The 14470-nt window shown below is 48.2% G+C and overlaps 1 long non-coding RNA gene across 1 annotated transcript in view; it reads right to left on the bottom strand.

Moving 5' to 3' along the window:
- Nucleotides 1–12217: 12217 nt before the first annotated feature.
- Nucleotides 12218–14470, bottom strand: part of LOC144507756 (uncharacterized) — a 40128-nt gene continuing 37875 nt past the window's right edge. The window contains exon 3 of the long non-coding RNA XR_013500138.1: nt 12218–13091. This is a non-coding gene — a long non-coding RNA (uncharacterized LOC144507756). The remainder of the gene's footprint in view (nt 13092–14470) is intronic.

The raw sequence follows: 14470 nt of genomic DNA, 5'->3' as shown, positions 1-14470 counted from the left end.
AATAGGTGTGTAACTCACTGGGCTGGTGTGTAAATAGGTGTGTAACACACGGGGCTGATGTGTAAATAGGTGTGTAACACACTGGGCTGGTGTGTAAATAGGTGTGTAACACACTGGGCTGGTGTGTAAATAGGTGTGTAACTCACTGGGCTGGTGTGTAAATAGGTGTGTAACACACTGGGCTGGTGTGTAAATAGGTGTGTAACACACTGGGCTGGTGTGTAAATAGGTGTGTAACTCACTGGGCTGGTGTGTAAATAGGTGTGTAACTCACTGGGCTGGTGTGTAAATAGGTGTGTAACACGCTTCTGGCCATGTGCGGACTCTGAAGCTGATTTCCCATTGGCCGGCCAAATACCAGTCAGGCAGTGTGGAACATCCTCTGGGAATGGCGCCTGAGTGCTGGGGAATAGAGAGAGAGGTAGAGAGGAGGAATGTGTGTGTGTGGGGAAAGAGGGAGTGCGAGGGGGGGAGGGGCTATTTCTACTGTACCCCCGAAGGGGGCAGGTCGACGTGGAGCCTCTGACATGTAATAAATAAATAGCGATTGGAAAACGCTGCGAGGAGTGTCTGGGTGGCACGGTCAAACACAAGCCCCCACCCCCTGACACCTTTCCCGTTATATTTCAGTCCTGACACTTGGGCCCTGATTTTACCCGCACTCCCTTCCCAATTTCGAGGCAAGGCTTGCAGAACGGCATTCCCGATTGGCCTCGGACGCGACTGAGGCAGGCGCGCCGGTGAAATTCCGGCCTTCATCCAGCTTGGATCGAGGTTGAAGCTAAAACATAAAGGCCGCCTGCCCATTAACCGTAAGACAGACAGTCCATCTTAGATATATGTTCATTTCGCCCCTTTCTGGGTTTAATTGCCAGTTTGATTTCCAGGAGACGAATTCCTGACTGCCCATCGACCGAAATATTGCACGATGATGTCACGCCTTTTCAAGAAGCTCTGCACGCTTTTAAAGTTTATTTATTTAGTCACAAGTAGGCTTACATTTACACTGCAATGAAGTTACTGTGAAAATCCCCTAGTCGTCACACTCCAGGTACACTGAGGGAGAATTTAGCACGGCCGCTGCACCTAAACCAGCACGTCTTTCAGACGGTGAGAGGAAACCGGAACACCCGGAGGAAACCCACGCAGATACGGGGAGAATGTGCAAACTCCGCACAGACAGTGACCCAAGCTGGGAATCGAACCGGGGTCCCTGGCGCTGTGAGGCAGCAGTGCTAACCGCTGGTCCGCTGGGCACTTCTGGGTCAAGGGCTTTCTTACCTGGGCAATGTTTAGGTCTCCCCTGCTCCATCCCCTGTATGGAAGTGTGGGAAATCTGGAATCGACTTCCCTCTGTCATCAGCACGTTTCAGCGCAAACCTTGATCCAACAAATCCAACCCACGGAAAGACCAGTTGCGTGCAGACAACTGCTGATGATGGCTTTCTTCACCAAACACGTTCCAGAGCGTTGGCAGAAAGTGTGAAGGTCCACTTCATTAATCAGATTAGCCGTGGTCTCATTGTGAGAAGCACCAGACTTGAGGGGCTGAATGGCCTACTCCTGTTCCCAAGTCTGATGTTCCCGTGCTGCAGAGAGGGAGGATGGGGGGGGCGGATGGGGTTCACCTCATGATGGAGCATTCCTAAGTAGGGGAAGAGGCAGAAAGTGGGTGTGGATCTGAAGTAGGAAAAGGTGGAGGCCATTCAGCCCTTCGAGTCTGCACCTCCCTTCAATGAGATCATACCTGATCTGTATCTTGACACCATCCATCCACCCTCACCGTTAATCTCGTCTCGTGAAAATCTATCAATCTCACCGCTCAAGTGATTAATTGAGCTAGTGTCTAGTGCTCTCTGTGGGAGATGGAATGTTTCTTAGCTTCTATCCCCAATCGCTGTGTCTGATTTTAAGGCAATGTCTACTTGTCCGAGACAATGGAAAATGGTTTCTCTCTATTGACTTGATCACCTCCTTTCAAACTCCTAATGCGGGAAGTTATTTCATCATAGCCCGAATGATCCAGCCCATTACAGAGTCTAAACATGTCTTTCCCCTGGGAGTTTGAGATTGAGGAAACCTCTCCTGGATCACTAAAGGGGCATGAACTTCACACGGGATGGAACATGTAATTCCCACTGGATGAAGCATGTACTCTCCACTGGATGAAGCATGTACTCTCCACTGGATGAAGCATGTACTCTCCACTGGATGAAGCATGTACTCTCCACTGGATGAAGTCTTTTGGATGAGCTCAGATGGAAAGCAGCCTCCACCCAGGGTCTAACTTGGGTGAAGGTGGGAAGGCAGCAAGTTCCAGTCGCCGCCATCTTGCTTAACAACATGGCCGCCTCACCTCCAGGGAGGTGGCCGGTCGAGTCCTCTCAAAGTGCCTTATGATATCTCTTTGCTCGAAAGCTTTCCCCCAGTGGTAGCTGAGGTTCTGCCCATTAGGTCAGATGACCAGAAGCTTTATCAGTAATGGAGGTTTTAAGGAATTGTGTCTCCCTTAAAGGGGATAATCACCACAGTTTTAAAGGAGGGAAGCGAGATAGAGAGGCGGAGAGGTGTACCTAGCGGAATTCCAAAGCTTGGGGCCCAGGCAGCTGATGGCACGGCCACCAATGGTGGAGTGATTACAATCGAAGATCCGCAAGAGGCCAGAATCAGAGGGCAGCAGGTAGCTCTTGAGGTTTGTGGGGACGGAGGAGATTACAGAGACAGGGAGGGAGGGGCCAATGGAGGGATTTGTAAACCCAGGATGAGAATTTTGAAATGAGGATGCTTCTTGACTGACATCTAATGTAGGTCAGTGAGCAGAGAGCCAGTAGGAGTACGGGGCTCGCTGTACACTGAGCTTTGGAAGAGCTGAGGCCTATTGAGGGTAGGGTGAGGAGATCAGCGAGGGGCGTGGTGGGGCAAAGGTTCCAGAAGCAAGAGACAGGTGAATCGTTCAATATTACACATGTGAAAACAGGCGATCATAGTCACCACATGAATATGTGTTGGGATGATCATCTCATGGTCCAATGCCACTCTAATGTTTGATCCCAAATGTTGCCGGAGAGAACGAGGGAGTCAGTAAGCAGAGAACAATAACAGAAGTGAAAGTTCAGCCGTGCTGCATTTTGTTTTCTGAGTAATTTATCCCCAGGTAATTAAGCCCTTGAAGAATGTTGTTTTATTACAGGAGGGAACCAGGCCTAAACATGACGAACCACACAGGAATTACCAATAAAGGTCTGGCCTTCACTCCAAAGGCATGTTCCAATTATTCCTCATTAAATGCAACCACAAAGCAACCGCAGTGCTTCATTCCAAATTGAAAAGCCCAAACTTTTGGCTGCACGGCGGCACAGTGGTTAGCACTACTGCTGCTTCACAGCTCCAGGGGCCTGGGTTCGAATCCCGGCTCGGGTCGCTGTCTGTGTGGAGTTTGCACGTTCTCCCCGTGTCTGCGTGGGTTTCCTTCGGGTGCTCCGGTTGCCTCCCAAAGTCCAAAGATGTGCAGGCTAGGTTGATTGGCCATTCTAAATTGCCCCTTAGTGTCCCGGGATGCATAGGTTAGAGGGGTTAATGGGTAAAAATGTAGGGATAGGTGGATAGGGCCTGGATGGGATTGTGGTTGGTGCAGACTCAATGGGCCGAATGGCCTCTTTCTGCACTGTAGGATTCTATGATTCTATGGGACTCTCCTCCACTTGAACACAGGCCCAAAAAATACATGTTTGATTTGATTTGATTTATTATTGTCACATGTATTAACATAGTGAAAGGTATTGTTTCTTGCGGGATATACAGACAAAGCATACCGTTCATAGAGAAGGAAAGGAGAGGATGCAGACTGCAGTGTTACAGTCATAGCTAGGGTGTAGAGATAGATCAACTTAATACGAGGTAGGTCCATTCAAAAGTCTGATGGCAGCAGGGAAGAAGCTGTTCTTGAGTCGGTTGGTACGTGACCTCAGACTTTTGTATCTTTTTCCCAACGGAAGAAGATGGAAGGGAGAATTTCCGGGTGCGTGGGGTCCTTGATTATGCTGGCTGCTTTTCCGAGGCAGTGAGAAGTGCAGACAGAGTCAATGGATGGGAGGCTGGTTTGCGTAATGGATTGGGCTACATTCACGACCTTTTGTAGTTCCTTGTGGTCTTGGGCAGAGCAGGAGCCCATACCAAGCTGTGATACAACCAGAAAGAACTCTTCCTATGGTGCGTCTGCAGACCTTGGTGAGAATCGTAGCTGACATGCTAAATTTCCTTAGTCTTCTGAGAAAGTAGAGGCGTTGGTGGGCTTTCTTAACTATAGTGTCGGCATGGGGGGACCAGGACAGGTTGTTGGTGATCTGGACACCTAAAACTTGAAACTTTCAACCTTTTCTACTTCATCCCCGTTGATGTACACATGGCTTGTTCTCCTTTATGCTTCCTGAAGTCGATGACAATCTCCTTCATTTTGTTGACATTGAGGGAGAGATTATTGTCTCTACACCAGTTCACCAGATTCTCGATTCGCGATCTCATGAAAATGTCAACCAGGTGAACTGATTCCACTGCCGCTATGAAGGCACTACAGTTTACAAAGGTAAGGTGTGGCTCAAGTGGGTATCTCTCTTGCCTCAAGATGTCATGGGTTCAAATCCCACTCCCGAGACTGAAATCCTGGCTGGCTCATCCCAGTTTCTCTTAATTAATTCATGGGACATGGGCGTCACTGGCTGGCCAGTATTCATTGCCCATCCCTAGTTGCCCTTGGAGAGCAGTTGCTGTGGCTCTGGAGTCACATGTAGGCCAGACCGGGTAAGGATGGCAGATTTCCTTCCCTAAAGGGCATTAGTGAACCAGATGGGTTTTCCCGACAATCGACAATGGGTCATCAGTAGATTCTCAATTCCAGATATTTTTTTATTGAATTCAAACTCCGCCACCTGCCGTGGTGGGATTCGAACCCGGGTCCCCAGAACATTAGTTGAGTTTCTGGATTAATAATCTGGCGATAATACCGCTAGGCCATCACCTCCCCAGTTGATGAGCTGCCGGACATAATGTCCTTTTGAATGAGATGTTTTAGTTACTGGGTGGTCACACACTGCTTCCTGCACTGTACACTGCAGTGTCACACATTGTTATCCATCAATGTACATGTTACAAAACAGCCCCGCAGAGCGATTCCAGATGAAGCAAAGGACACAAGCAGTTCAATACGCAAGGAATTATGTTGCTGCATTTGAGTGTAGAAGAAGATTTTTAAAATTCATTTCTGGGATGTGGGGGTCACTGGCTGGGCCAGCATTTATTACCCACCCCTAATTGCCCCTTGAGAAGGTGTTGGGTGAGCTGCCTCCTTGAATCGCTGCAGTCCCTGTGGCGTAGGTACACCCACAGTGCTGTTAGGGAGGGAGTTCCAGAATTTTCACCCAGCGACAGTGAAGGAACGGCCGATATTTTTCCAAGTCAGGATGGCCAGTGTCTTGGAGGGGGAACTTGCAGGTGGTGGTGTTCCCATGTATCTGCTGCCCTGGTCTTTCTAGGTGGACCAGGTCCTGTGTTTGGGAGGTGCTGGCAAAGGGGACTTGGTGAGTCGCTGCAGTGCAGCTTGTAGATGGTACACTCAGCTACCACTGTGCATCAGAGCTGGAGGGAGGAAATGTTTAAGTTGAGGGATGAGGGTACTGATCAAGTGGGCTTCTTTGTCCTGAATGGTGTTGAGCTTCTTGGGTGTTGTTGGAGCTGCATTCATCCAGGCAAGCGGGGAGTATTCCATCACACTCCTGACTTGTGCCTTTTGGATGGTGGACAGGCTTTGAGGGAGTCAGGAGGTGCGATTCTCAGCCTCTGACCTGCTCTTGCAGCCACAGTATTTATATGACTGGCCCAGTTCAGTTTGGGGAACAAACCACCTTGAACTCCAGATAGATTCAATGGGGACAAGTGAAGAGGTCACTCAGTGGAGCGCACAGCTCCACCATGCTGTGTTAACTCAACTTATTCCACTTACATCCCTAACTGCCCCTTGAGAAGGTGTGGTGAGCCACCTTCTTGAATCGCTGCAGTCCCTGTGTAGGTACACCCACAGTGCTGTTAGGGAGGGAGTTCCAGGATTTTGACCCAGCGACAATGAAGGAACGGCTGATATATTTCCAACTCAGGATGGTGAGTGGCTTGGAGGGAAACCTCCAGCTGGTGGTGTTCCCAGGTATCTGCTGCCCTCGTCCTTCTAGATTGTAGATGCTATAGGTTTGGAAAGTGCTGTCAAAGGAGCCTTGGTGAGTTGCTGCAGTGCATCTTGTAGATAGTAGACATTGCAGACACTGTGCGTCGGTGGTGGAGGGAGTGGATATTTGTGAAAGGTGTAGCAATCAAGCTTTGTCCTGGATGGTGTCAAGCTTCTTGAGTGTTGTTGGAGCCGCACCCATCCAGGCAAGTGGGGAGTATTCCATCACACTCCTGACTTGTGCCTTGTGGATGGTGGACAGACTCTGGAGAGTCAGGAGGTGAGTTCCTCTCTGCCGGATTCCCAGCCTCTGACCCGCTCTTGTAGCCACTGTGTTTATTTGGCCTCAGTTCAGTTTCTGGTCAAGGATAAACCCCCAGGATGTTGATAATGGGGGAGGTAAAAAATAGTAAAAGGAAGAAGGAAAAATTGGTGCTGTTGGAAACTGGTGTGGCCTGGAATAAAATCAGCGGGTCTGTCACCGTGACCTTGCGAAGAGTGAAACTGGGAGTGGATAGGTTAATATAAATTTCATCAACACATCCTGAGCTGTGAATGGAAAGGGAAGGAAATCAGGATGTGGGAATTATTGAGAATGAACTGAAGGGCAGCGAGGCATCAACGTAACAAGTGGTCTTGTTGATCAAGATTCTGGTGCTTGGGACTATGAAGTGCTTAAAGTGGACACAAGGAACATTAAGAATAAAACAATTATGGATCCCAATGGTTATGGATCCCAATGGTTATGGATCCCAAAATTATGGATCCCAATGGTTATGGATCCCAGTGGTTATGGATCCCAGTGGTTATGGATCCCAATGGTTATGGATCCCAATGGTTATGGATCCCAAAGGTTATGGATCCCAATGGTTATGGATCCCAATGGTTATGGATCCCAAAGGTTATGGATCCCAATGGTTATGGATCCCAAAGGTTATGGATCCCAGAGGCTTTTGAAAATTTGCAAACTTCGATGGGTTTTCATTGGGCAAGAGTATTAAGTAATAGAGATCATAGGAAAACAAGATCTAGGAACAAGGGTAGGCCATTCAGCCCCTCAAGCCTGTTCCGCCATTCGATAAGGTCATGGCTGATCTAGTTGTGGTCTCAAATCCACTTTCCTGCCTGTGCCCATAACTCTTAACTCTCCTGTTTATCAAAGTCTAACTCAACCTTAAATCTATTTAACAAGCCGTGGCCTCCATTGCTCTCTGCGGAAGAGAATTCCGCTCTCTGAGAGGAAAGATTCCTCCTCACCTCCTTCTTAAAAAGGAAGACCTCTTATTTTTAACCTGTGCTCCCTCGTTCTAGCCTCCCCCAGAACTGGAAGCGTCCCCCCAGTATCCACCCGAACAAGTCCCCTCAGGATCTTATACATTTCAATAAGATCATCTCCCATTCCTCGAACCTCCAACCGCGAGAGACCCGACTGTTCTTCAAAAACAGGCAAATGGAGTTGAGGTACACATCAGCCATGCTCTAATTAATGAATAGGAACAGGCTTGAGGGGCTGAATGGCCTCCTCCTGTTCCTATATGAAGACAGATACAGGAATGGGCCTGATTCCCTCAGCAGGCTTTGGATGGAACAAGAAAGCATGAGGAACGTTACTGATAAAGAAAGAGCTCTTTGCTTCAATACTACTCAACCTGCCTCATCAACTTCTCTTTGTGCTTGTCCCTCTTGTGCGCTTTTCACCAAATTCCTCAGATTCCTGTTTATCTCCTCGTCCTTTCCTCATTCTTAGAAATATAGAATCCATACAGTGCTGAAGGGGGCCATTTGGCCCATCGAGTCTTCACCAACTCTCTGATCGAGCATCTTACCCAGACCTTAAATCCTTAACCCCATGGTATTTACCCCATAATCCACCTAACCTGCACATCTTTGGACACTAAGGGTCAATTTAGCATGGCCAATCCACCTAACCTGCACATCTTTGGACACTAAGGGTCAATTTAGCATGGCCAATCCACCTAACCTGCACATCATTGGACTGTGGGAGGAAACCGGAGCACCCAGAGGAAACCCACGCAGACACGGGGAGAATGTGCAGACTCTGCACAGACTGTGACCCAAGCCAGGAATCGAACCCGGGTCCCTGGCGCTGTGAGGTAGCAGTGCTAACCACTGTGCTGCTTTCTTCTCTAACTCCAATCTTCTATGTTTTCCACACCCATCAACGAATCTATTGATAACCTTGAACTTTTTTTGGCAGCTTTCTGTACTTCAATTCTAATCAAAAGGAGCCCATTCAAATTGAGAGCAATCATGGTCCCCACATGAGGGACAAACCAGACCCAAGCTAACAGGGTGAGGCATTGTACCCCCTCCTGGGCTTGAACTGACGCTTCCTCTTAGCTGAAAGGCCGCAATGGCTTTGAAAACTTGCATCAGTTGTAGCCTCATTGGTTACTCTGATTCTTCACTCTGCCCCAGCCTGGGCAAACCACCATCGCAGGCATCAGCGCACGCCCAGTGCAATGGGCTAGCCTCGTCCCCTGCCTGACCATGGAAAACAGACTCATACAGTGCAGTTAATTGCATTGCACTGCCTGACGATACTAATAAAAGGATAAGGGGAGCAATCCCATATTCTTGGAACAGCTGGGCGGCACGGTGGCACAGTGGTTAGCACTGCTGCCTCACAGCACCAGGGACCCGGGTTCGATTCCCGGCTTGGGTCACTGTCTGTGTGGAGTCTGCACGTTCTCCCTGTGTCTGCGTGGGTTTCCTCCAGGTGCTCTGGTTTCCTCCCACAGTCTGAAAGACGTGCTGGTTAGGGTCCATTGGCCATGCTAAATTCTCCCTCAGTGTACCCGAACAGGTACCAGAGGTTGGCAACTAGGGGATTTTCACAGTAACTTCATTGCAGTGTTAATGTAAGCCTACTTGTGACTAATAAATAAACTTTAACTTTTAGCAGAACACCCATCAACCTTCTGAATTTGAGAGAATAAGGGCCTCTTTGTGTTAGAATGTAACCAATTGGATCTGTTGTAATGTGACCAATGGTAACATGCCTTAAGGGTCAGATGACCCAGTAAAATATGTAATCAATGACAAAATGATGTGGTGATCAGCTGACCAACTGACTCAGTATAAATAAGAACCTATTGGGAATTGGCTTGGAATGGCCCAGGGTGAGGCCCCAAGTGTTGGAGTAGAACATAGAACATAGAACAGTACAGCACAGAACAGGCCCTTCGGCCCACGTGTTGTGCCGAGCTTTATCTGAAACCAAGACCAAGCTATCCCACTCCCTATCATCCTGGTGTGCTCCATGTGCCTATCCAATAACCGCTTAAATGTTCCTAAAGTGTCTGACTCCACTATCACTGCAGGCAGTCCATTCCACACCCCAACCACTCTCTGCGTAAAGAACCTACCTCTGATATCCTTCCTGTATCTCCCACCACGAACCCTATAGTTATGCCCCCTTGTAATAGCTCCATCCACCCGAGGAAATAGTCTTTGAACGTTCACTCTATCTATCCCCTTCATCATTTTATAAACCTCTATTAAGTCTCCCCTCAGCCTCCTCCGTTCCAGAGAGAACAGCCCTAGCTCCCTCAACCTTTCCTCATAAGACCTACCCTCCAAACCAGGCAGCATCCTGGTAAATCTCCTCTGCACTCTTTCCAGCGCTTCCACATCCTTCTTATAGTGAGGTGACCAGAACTGCATACAATATTCCAAATGTGGTCTCACCAAGGTCCTGTACAGTTGCAGCATAACCCCACGGCTCTTAAACTCCAACCCCCTGTTGATAAAAGCTAACACACTATAGGCCTTCTTCACAGCTCTATCCACTTGAGTGGCAACCTTTAGAGATCTGTGGATATGAACCCCAAGATCTCTCTGTTCCTCCACAGTCTTCAGAACCCTACCTTTGACCCTGTAATCCACATTTAAATTAGTCCTACCAAAATGAATCACCTCACATTTATCAGGGTTAAACTCCATTTGCCATTTTTCAGCCCAGCTTTGCATCCTATCTATGTCTCTTTGCAGCCTACAACAGCCCTCCACCTCATCCACTACTCCACCAATCTTGGTGTCATCAGCAAATTTACTGATCCACCCTTCAGCCCCCTCCTCTAAGTCATTAATAAAAATCACAAAGAGCAGAGGACCAAGCACTGATCCCTGCGGCACTCCGCTAGCAACCTGCCTCCAATCCGAAAATTTTCCATCGACCACCACCCTCTGTCTTCGATCAGACAGCCAGTTACCTATCCAATCGGCCAACTTTCCCTCTATCCCACACCTCCTCACTTTCATCATAAGTTTCTTTATTGAACCTTTTTCTTTGATTTATAAGTTGGAGTAAGTTTGTTTCATTTTATTGTCTACAACTGAAGCGTTTCTTCTGCTGGATCAACACTTTGCAAGTTGGGGGAGGAAGGGGTTTAGAACCTTATCCCTCCTAGAGTAAAGAGACCAAAAACTGTGCACTGCACTCCAGGTGTGACCTCACCAACGTCCTGTTTTTATTCTGTTATTTGATCGGAACAGTCCGATTGCAGATGTTGTTTCGTGGCATGCATTTACATATACTTTGCATTGTAGTTTCCATGTAATTTTCATGCTGGCTTCATTGTTCTGAATGTATTTCTGATCCCAACAAACTTCATATTTATCATACAGCCCCTAACTTACGATACAGCAGGTGAGAGGAAATTAGCATGGTCCACCGTGAGGTTTCAATCCATCATCCCTCCCATTACTTTTGCACATTTTCTTTACAAGGTGCTGTACGGTATTGGGCATCATTCAATTGGTCTTATCAAGGTGTTCAAGTCTTAGGCAGTTCAATAGTAAATGTTTACTAACTGCTAGAAGTTATATACGTTAGTACAGTAAAGATTTAAGCTAGGATCTGTCTTCATGCTTGGTCCTACGCATTGTTCTGTCTCATGCTAAATCGGTGGCACAGTGGGTTAGCTCTGCTGCCTCCCAGCGCCAGGGGCCCGGGTTCGATTCCCGGCTCGGGGTCACTGTCTGTGTGGAGTCTGCACGTTCTCCCCGTGTCTGCGTGGGTTTCCTCCGGGTGCTCTGGTTTCCTCCCACAGTCCAAAGACATGCGGGTTAGGTGGAACTGCCGTGCTAAATTGTTCCTTATTGTCAGGGGGACTGGCTAGGGTAAATACACGGGGTTATGGGGATAGGGCCTGGGTGGGATTGTGGTCGGTGCAGACTCAATGGGCCGAATGGCTTCCTTCTGCACTGTAGGGATTCGATACTGGCCCCGAGGTGTGGGTCATCTCACATCACTCTGTGGGCTGTACTGTATTCAGTTTCACATTAACCCCTTATGTGCCAGACCCTTATATTACACTGGTGAACTACCTTCTTGATCTGCTGGAGTCCATGTGGTGTAGATACACATGCAGTGCTGTTGGGACTTGGTGGAATTTGCGGTGGGTGAGGGGGCGGCGTTGGGCAGTGGGAATTTGACCCAGTGGCAGTGAAGGAGCGGCGACATTTCGGATGTTGTGTGGCTTGGAGGGGAACTGGCAGGTACTGGTGTTCCCAGCTATTTGCTGCCCATATCCTTCTAACTGGTAGAAGTCACTGGAAAGTGCTTCTGAAGAAGAAGAAGCCTTGGTGAGTTGCTGCAGTGTAACGCATAGATGACATACACTGCTGCTACTGTGACTGGTGGTGGAGGGAGAGAATGTTTAAGGTGGCGGATTGAGTGCTAATCAAATGTTCTGGGTCTTAACATTTAGATTAAGAATTTAAATCCAGCAATGAAGTAACAAGACTTTCCAAACCCCATTTATCCAAATAATACAAATTAACGAGGAAGAAATGCGAGGAAAAATGGAAATAGTTTTGATCACCAATGTGGGGGAAAGAAAACTATTTCTTATCTTTTCCCTTTGAGAATTAGATTCTGAGTTCTGGTAAATAAAAGCGGCTGAGTTCCAGCAAATGATCAAGTGACCAGGTTGCCTGGGAGATGAACAATAGGAAAAAAAAGGTCAACAAATTGAGGATAGGAGTGAATAGGTTCCTTTATTTTTTTATTCATTCGTGGGACATGGGCGTCGCTGGCTGGGCCAGCATTTATTGCCCACCCCTAGTTGCCCCTTGAGAAGGTGGTGTTGAGCTGCCTTCTTGAATCGCTGCAGTCCATGTTCTGTGGGTTGACCCGCAATGCCGTTAGGAAGGGAATTCCAGGATTTTGACCCAGCAACTGCGAAGGAACGGCGATATATTTCCAAGTCAGGATGGTGAGTGGCTTGGAGGGGAACTTGCAGGTGGTGGTGTTCCCATGTATCTGCTGCCCTTGTCCTTCTAGATGGAGGTAGTCATAGGTTTGGAAGGTGCTGTTTAAGAATCTTTGGTGAATTGCTGCAGTGCATCTTGTAGATGGTACACACTGCTGCTACTGAGCGTCGGTGGTGGAGGGAGTGGATGTTTGTAGATGTGGTGCCAATCAGGCAGGGCTGCTTTGTCCTGGATGGTGTCGAGCTTCTTGAGTGTTGTTGGAGCTGCACCCATCCAGGCAAGTGGAGAGTATTCCATCACACTCCTGACTTGTGCCTTGTAGATGGTGGACAGGCTTTAGGGAGTTGGGAGGTGAGTTACACGCCGCAGTATTCCCAGCCTCTGACCTGCTCTTGTAGCCACTGTGTTTGTGTGGCGAGTCCCAGTTGAGTTTCTGGTCAATGGGAACCTCAAGAATGTTAACGGAGTGTGCTTCTCTGTTCAAGCTGTTTAGTTTGGGGAGCTTTAGAAGGAGTTGGGTGAAGGGAACATCTCCTACAGCGGAACTTGGTTGAAATTCTGGGTGTTAGCTAAAAGAGCCCAAACGCTTGTAAACTAAAGGACTCGACTGAAGGTGAGTTGAACTTCTGGTGGAGCCAAGCTGAGGAGAGAGAGAGAGAGAGAGTTTTCGAAACAAACTCTATTTGATCATAGAATCCCTACAGCGCAGTAGGAGGCCACTCAGTCCATCGGGTCTGCACCGACCACAATCCCACCCAGGCCCTATCCCCGTGACACAATGCATTTACCCTAGCTAGTCCCCCTGACACGAAGGGGCAATTTACCATGGCCAATCCACCTAACCCGCATGTCTTTGGAGTGTGAGAGGAAACCGGAGCACCTGGAGGAAACCCACGCAGACACGGGGAGAATGTGCAGACTCCGCACAGACAGTGACCCAATCCTCGATTGCCGGCTTGAAAATTCTGGCCCTCGAGTTTCCGGTAAAATTCTGTCCCTCGAGTTTCTCACACCTGGGTGTTGGATTTTGGGTTGAATTCTTGTTAATCATAGAATGCCTGCAGTGCAGAAGGAGCCCATTCGGCCCATCAAGTATGCACCGACCACAATCCCACCCAGGTCCTATCCGCATAACCCCATACATTTCCCCTTGCTAGTCCTCCTGACACTAAGGGGCAATTTAGCATGGCCAATCCACCTAGCTAGCACGTCTTTCGGACTGTGGGAGGAAACTCACTCAGACACGGGGAGAACGTTCAGACTCCGCACAGACAGTGACCCAAGACGGGAATCGAACCCGGGTCCCTGGTGCCGTGAGGCAGCAGCGCTAACCACTGTGCCACCCATTCCTAATAGAATCATAGAATCATAGAATCCCTACAGTGCAGAAGGAGGCCATTCAGCCCATCGAGTCTGCACCAACCACAATCCCACCCAGACCCCATCTCCATAACCCCATGCATTTACACCACAGGGATATTATAGATATGTTATAGAAAAATTAAAACATAGAAACTAGAAGCTTTGACAAAGGGTCGTCTGGACTCGAAACGTCAGCTCTTTTCTCTCCCTACAGATGCTGCCAGACCCGCTGAGATTTTCCAGCATTTTCTCTTTTGGTTTCAGATTCCAGCATCCGCAGTAATTTGATTTTTTTATATAGAAACTAGAAGCAGGAGGAGGCCATTCGGCCCTTCGAGCCTGCTCCACCATTCATGGTGATCATGGCTGATCATCGAATTCAATATCCTGATCCCTCCCTCTTCCTCCCCATATCCCTTGATCCCTTTAGCCCCAAGAGCTGTATCTAATTTCTTCTTGAACAGTTTGGCGAAATGGATAGGCACACAGTAAATGATATTTAACACAGAACTGCGCAAAGTGACAGATTTTGGGATTTTCCAATGTTAAATTGGATACAGAAAGGAGAGAGGGTTGTGGGATCGTGTCGAAAGGTCATTGAAGGTGGCACAACAAGTTGTTTACTCCGTTTAAAAAGCATACAGGACCCTGGGGTTT

Source organism: Mustelus asterias, chromosome 19 (genome assembly GCF_964213995.1).
Source record: "Mustelus asterias chromosome 19, sMusAst1.hap1.1, whole genome shotgun sequence".
NCBI classification, from domain to species: domain Eukaryota; kingdom Metazoa; phylum Chordata; class Chondrichthyes; order Carcharhiniformes; family Triakidae; genus Mustelus; species Mustelus asterias.
This window is presented reverse-complemented; position numbering and strand designations above follow the sequence as displayed.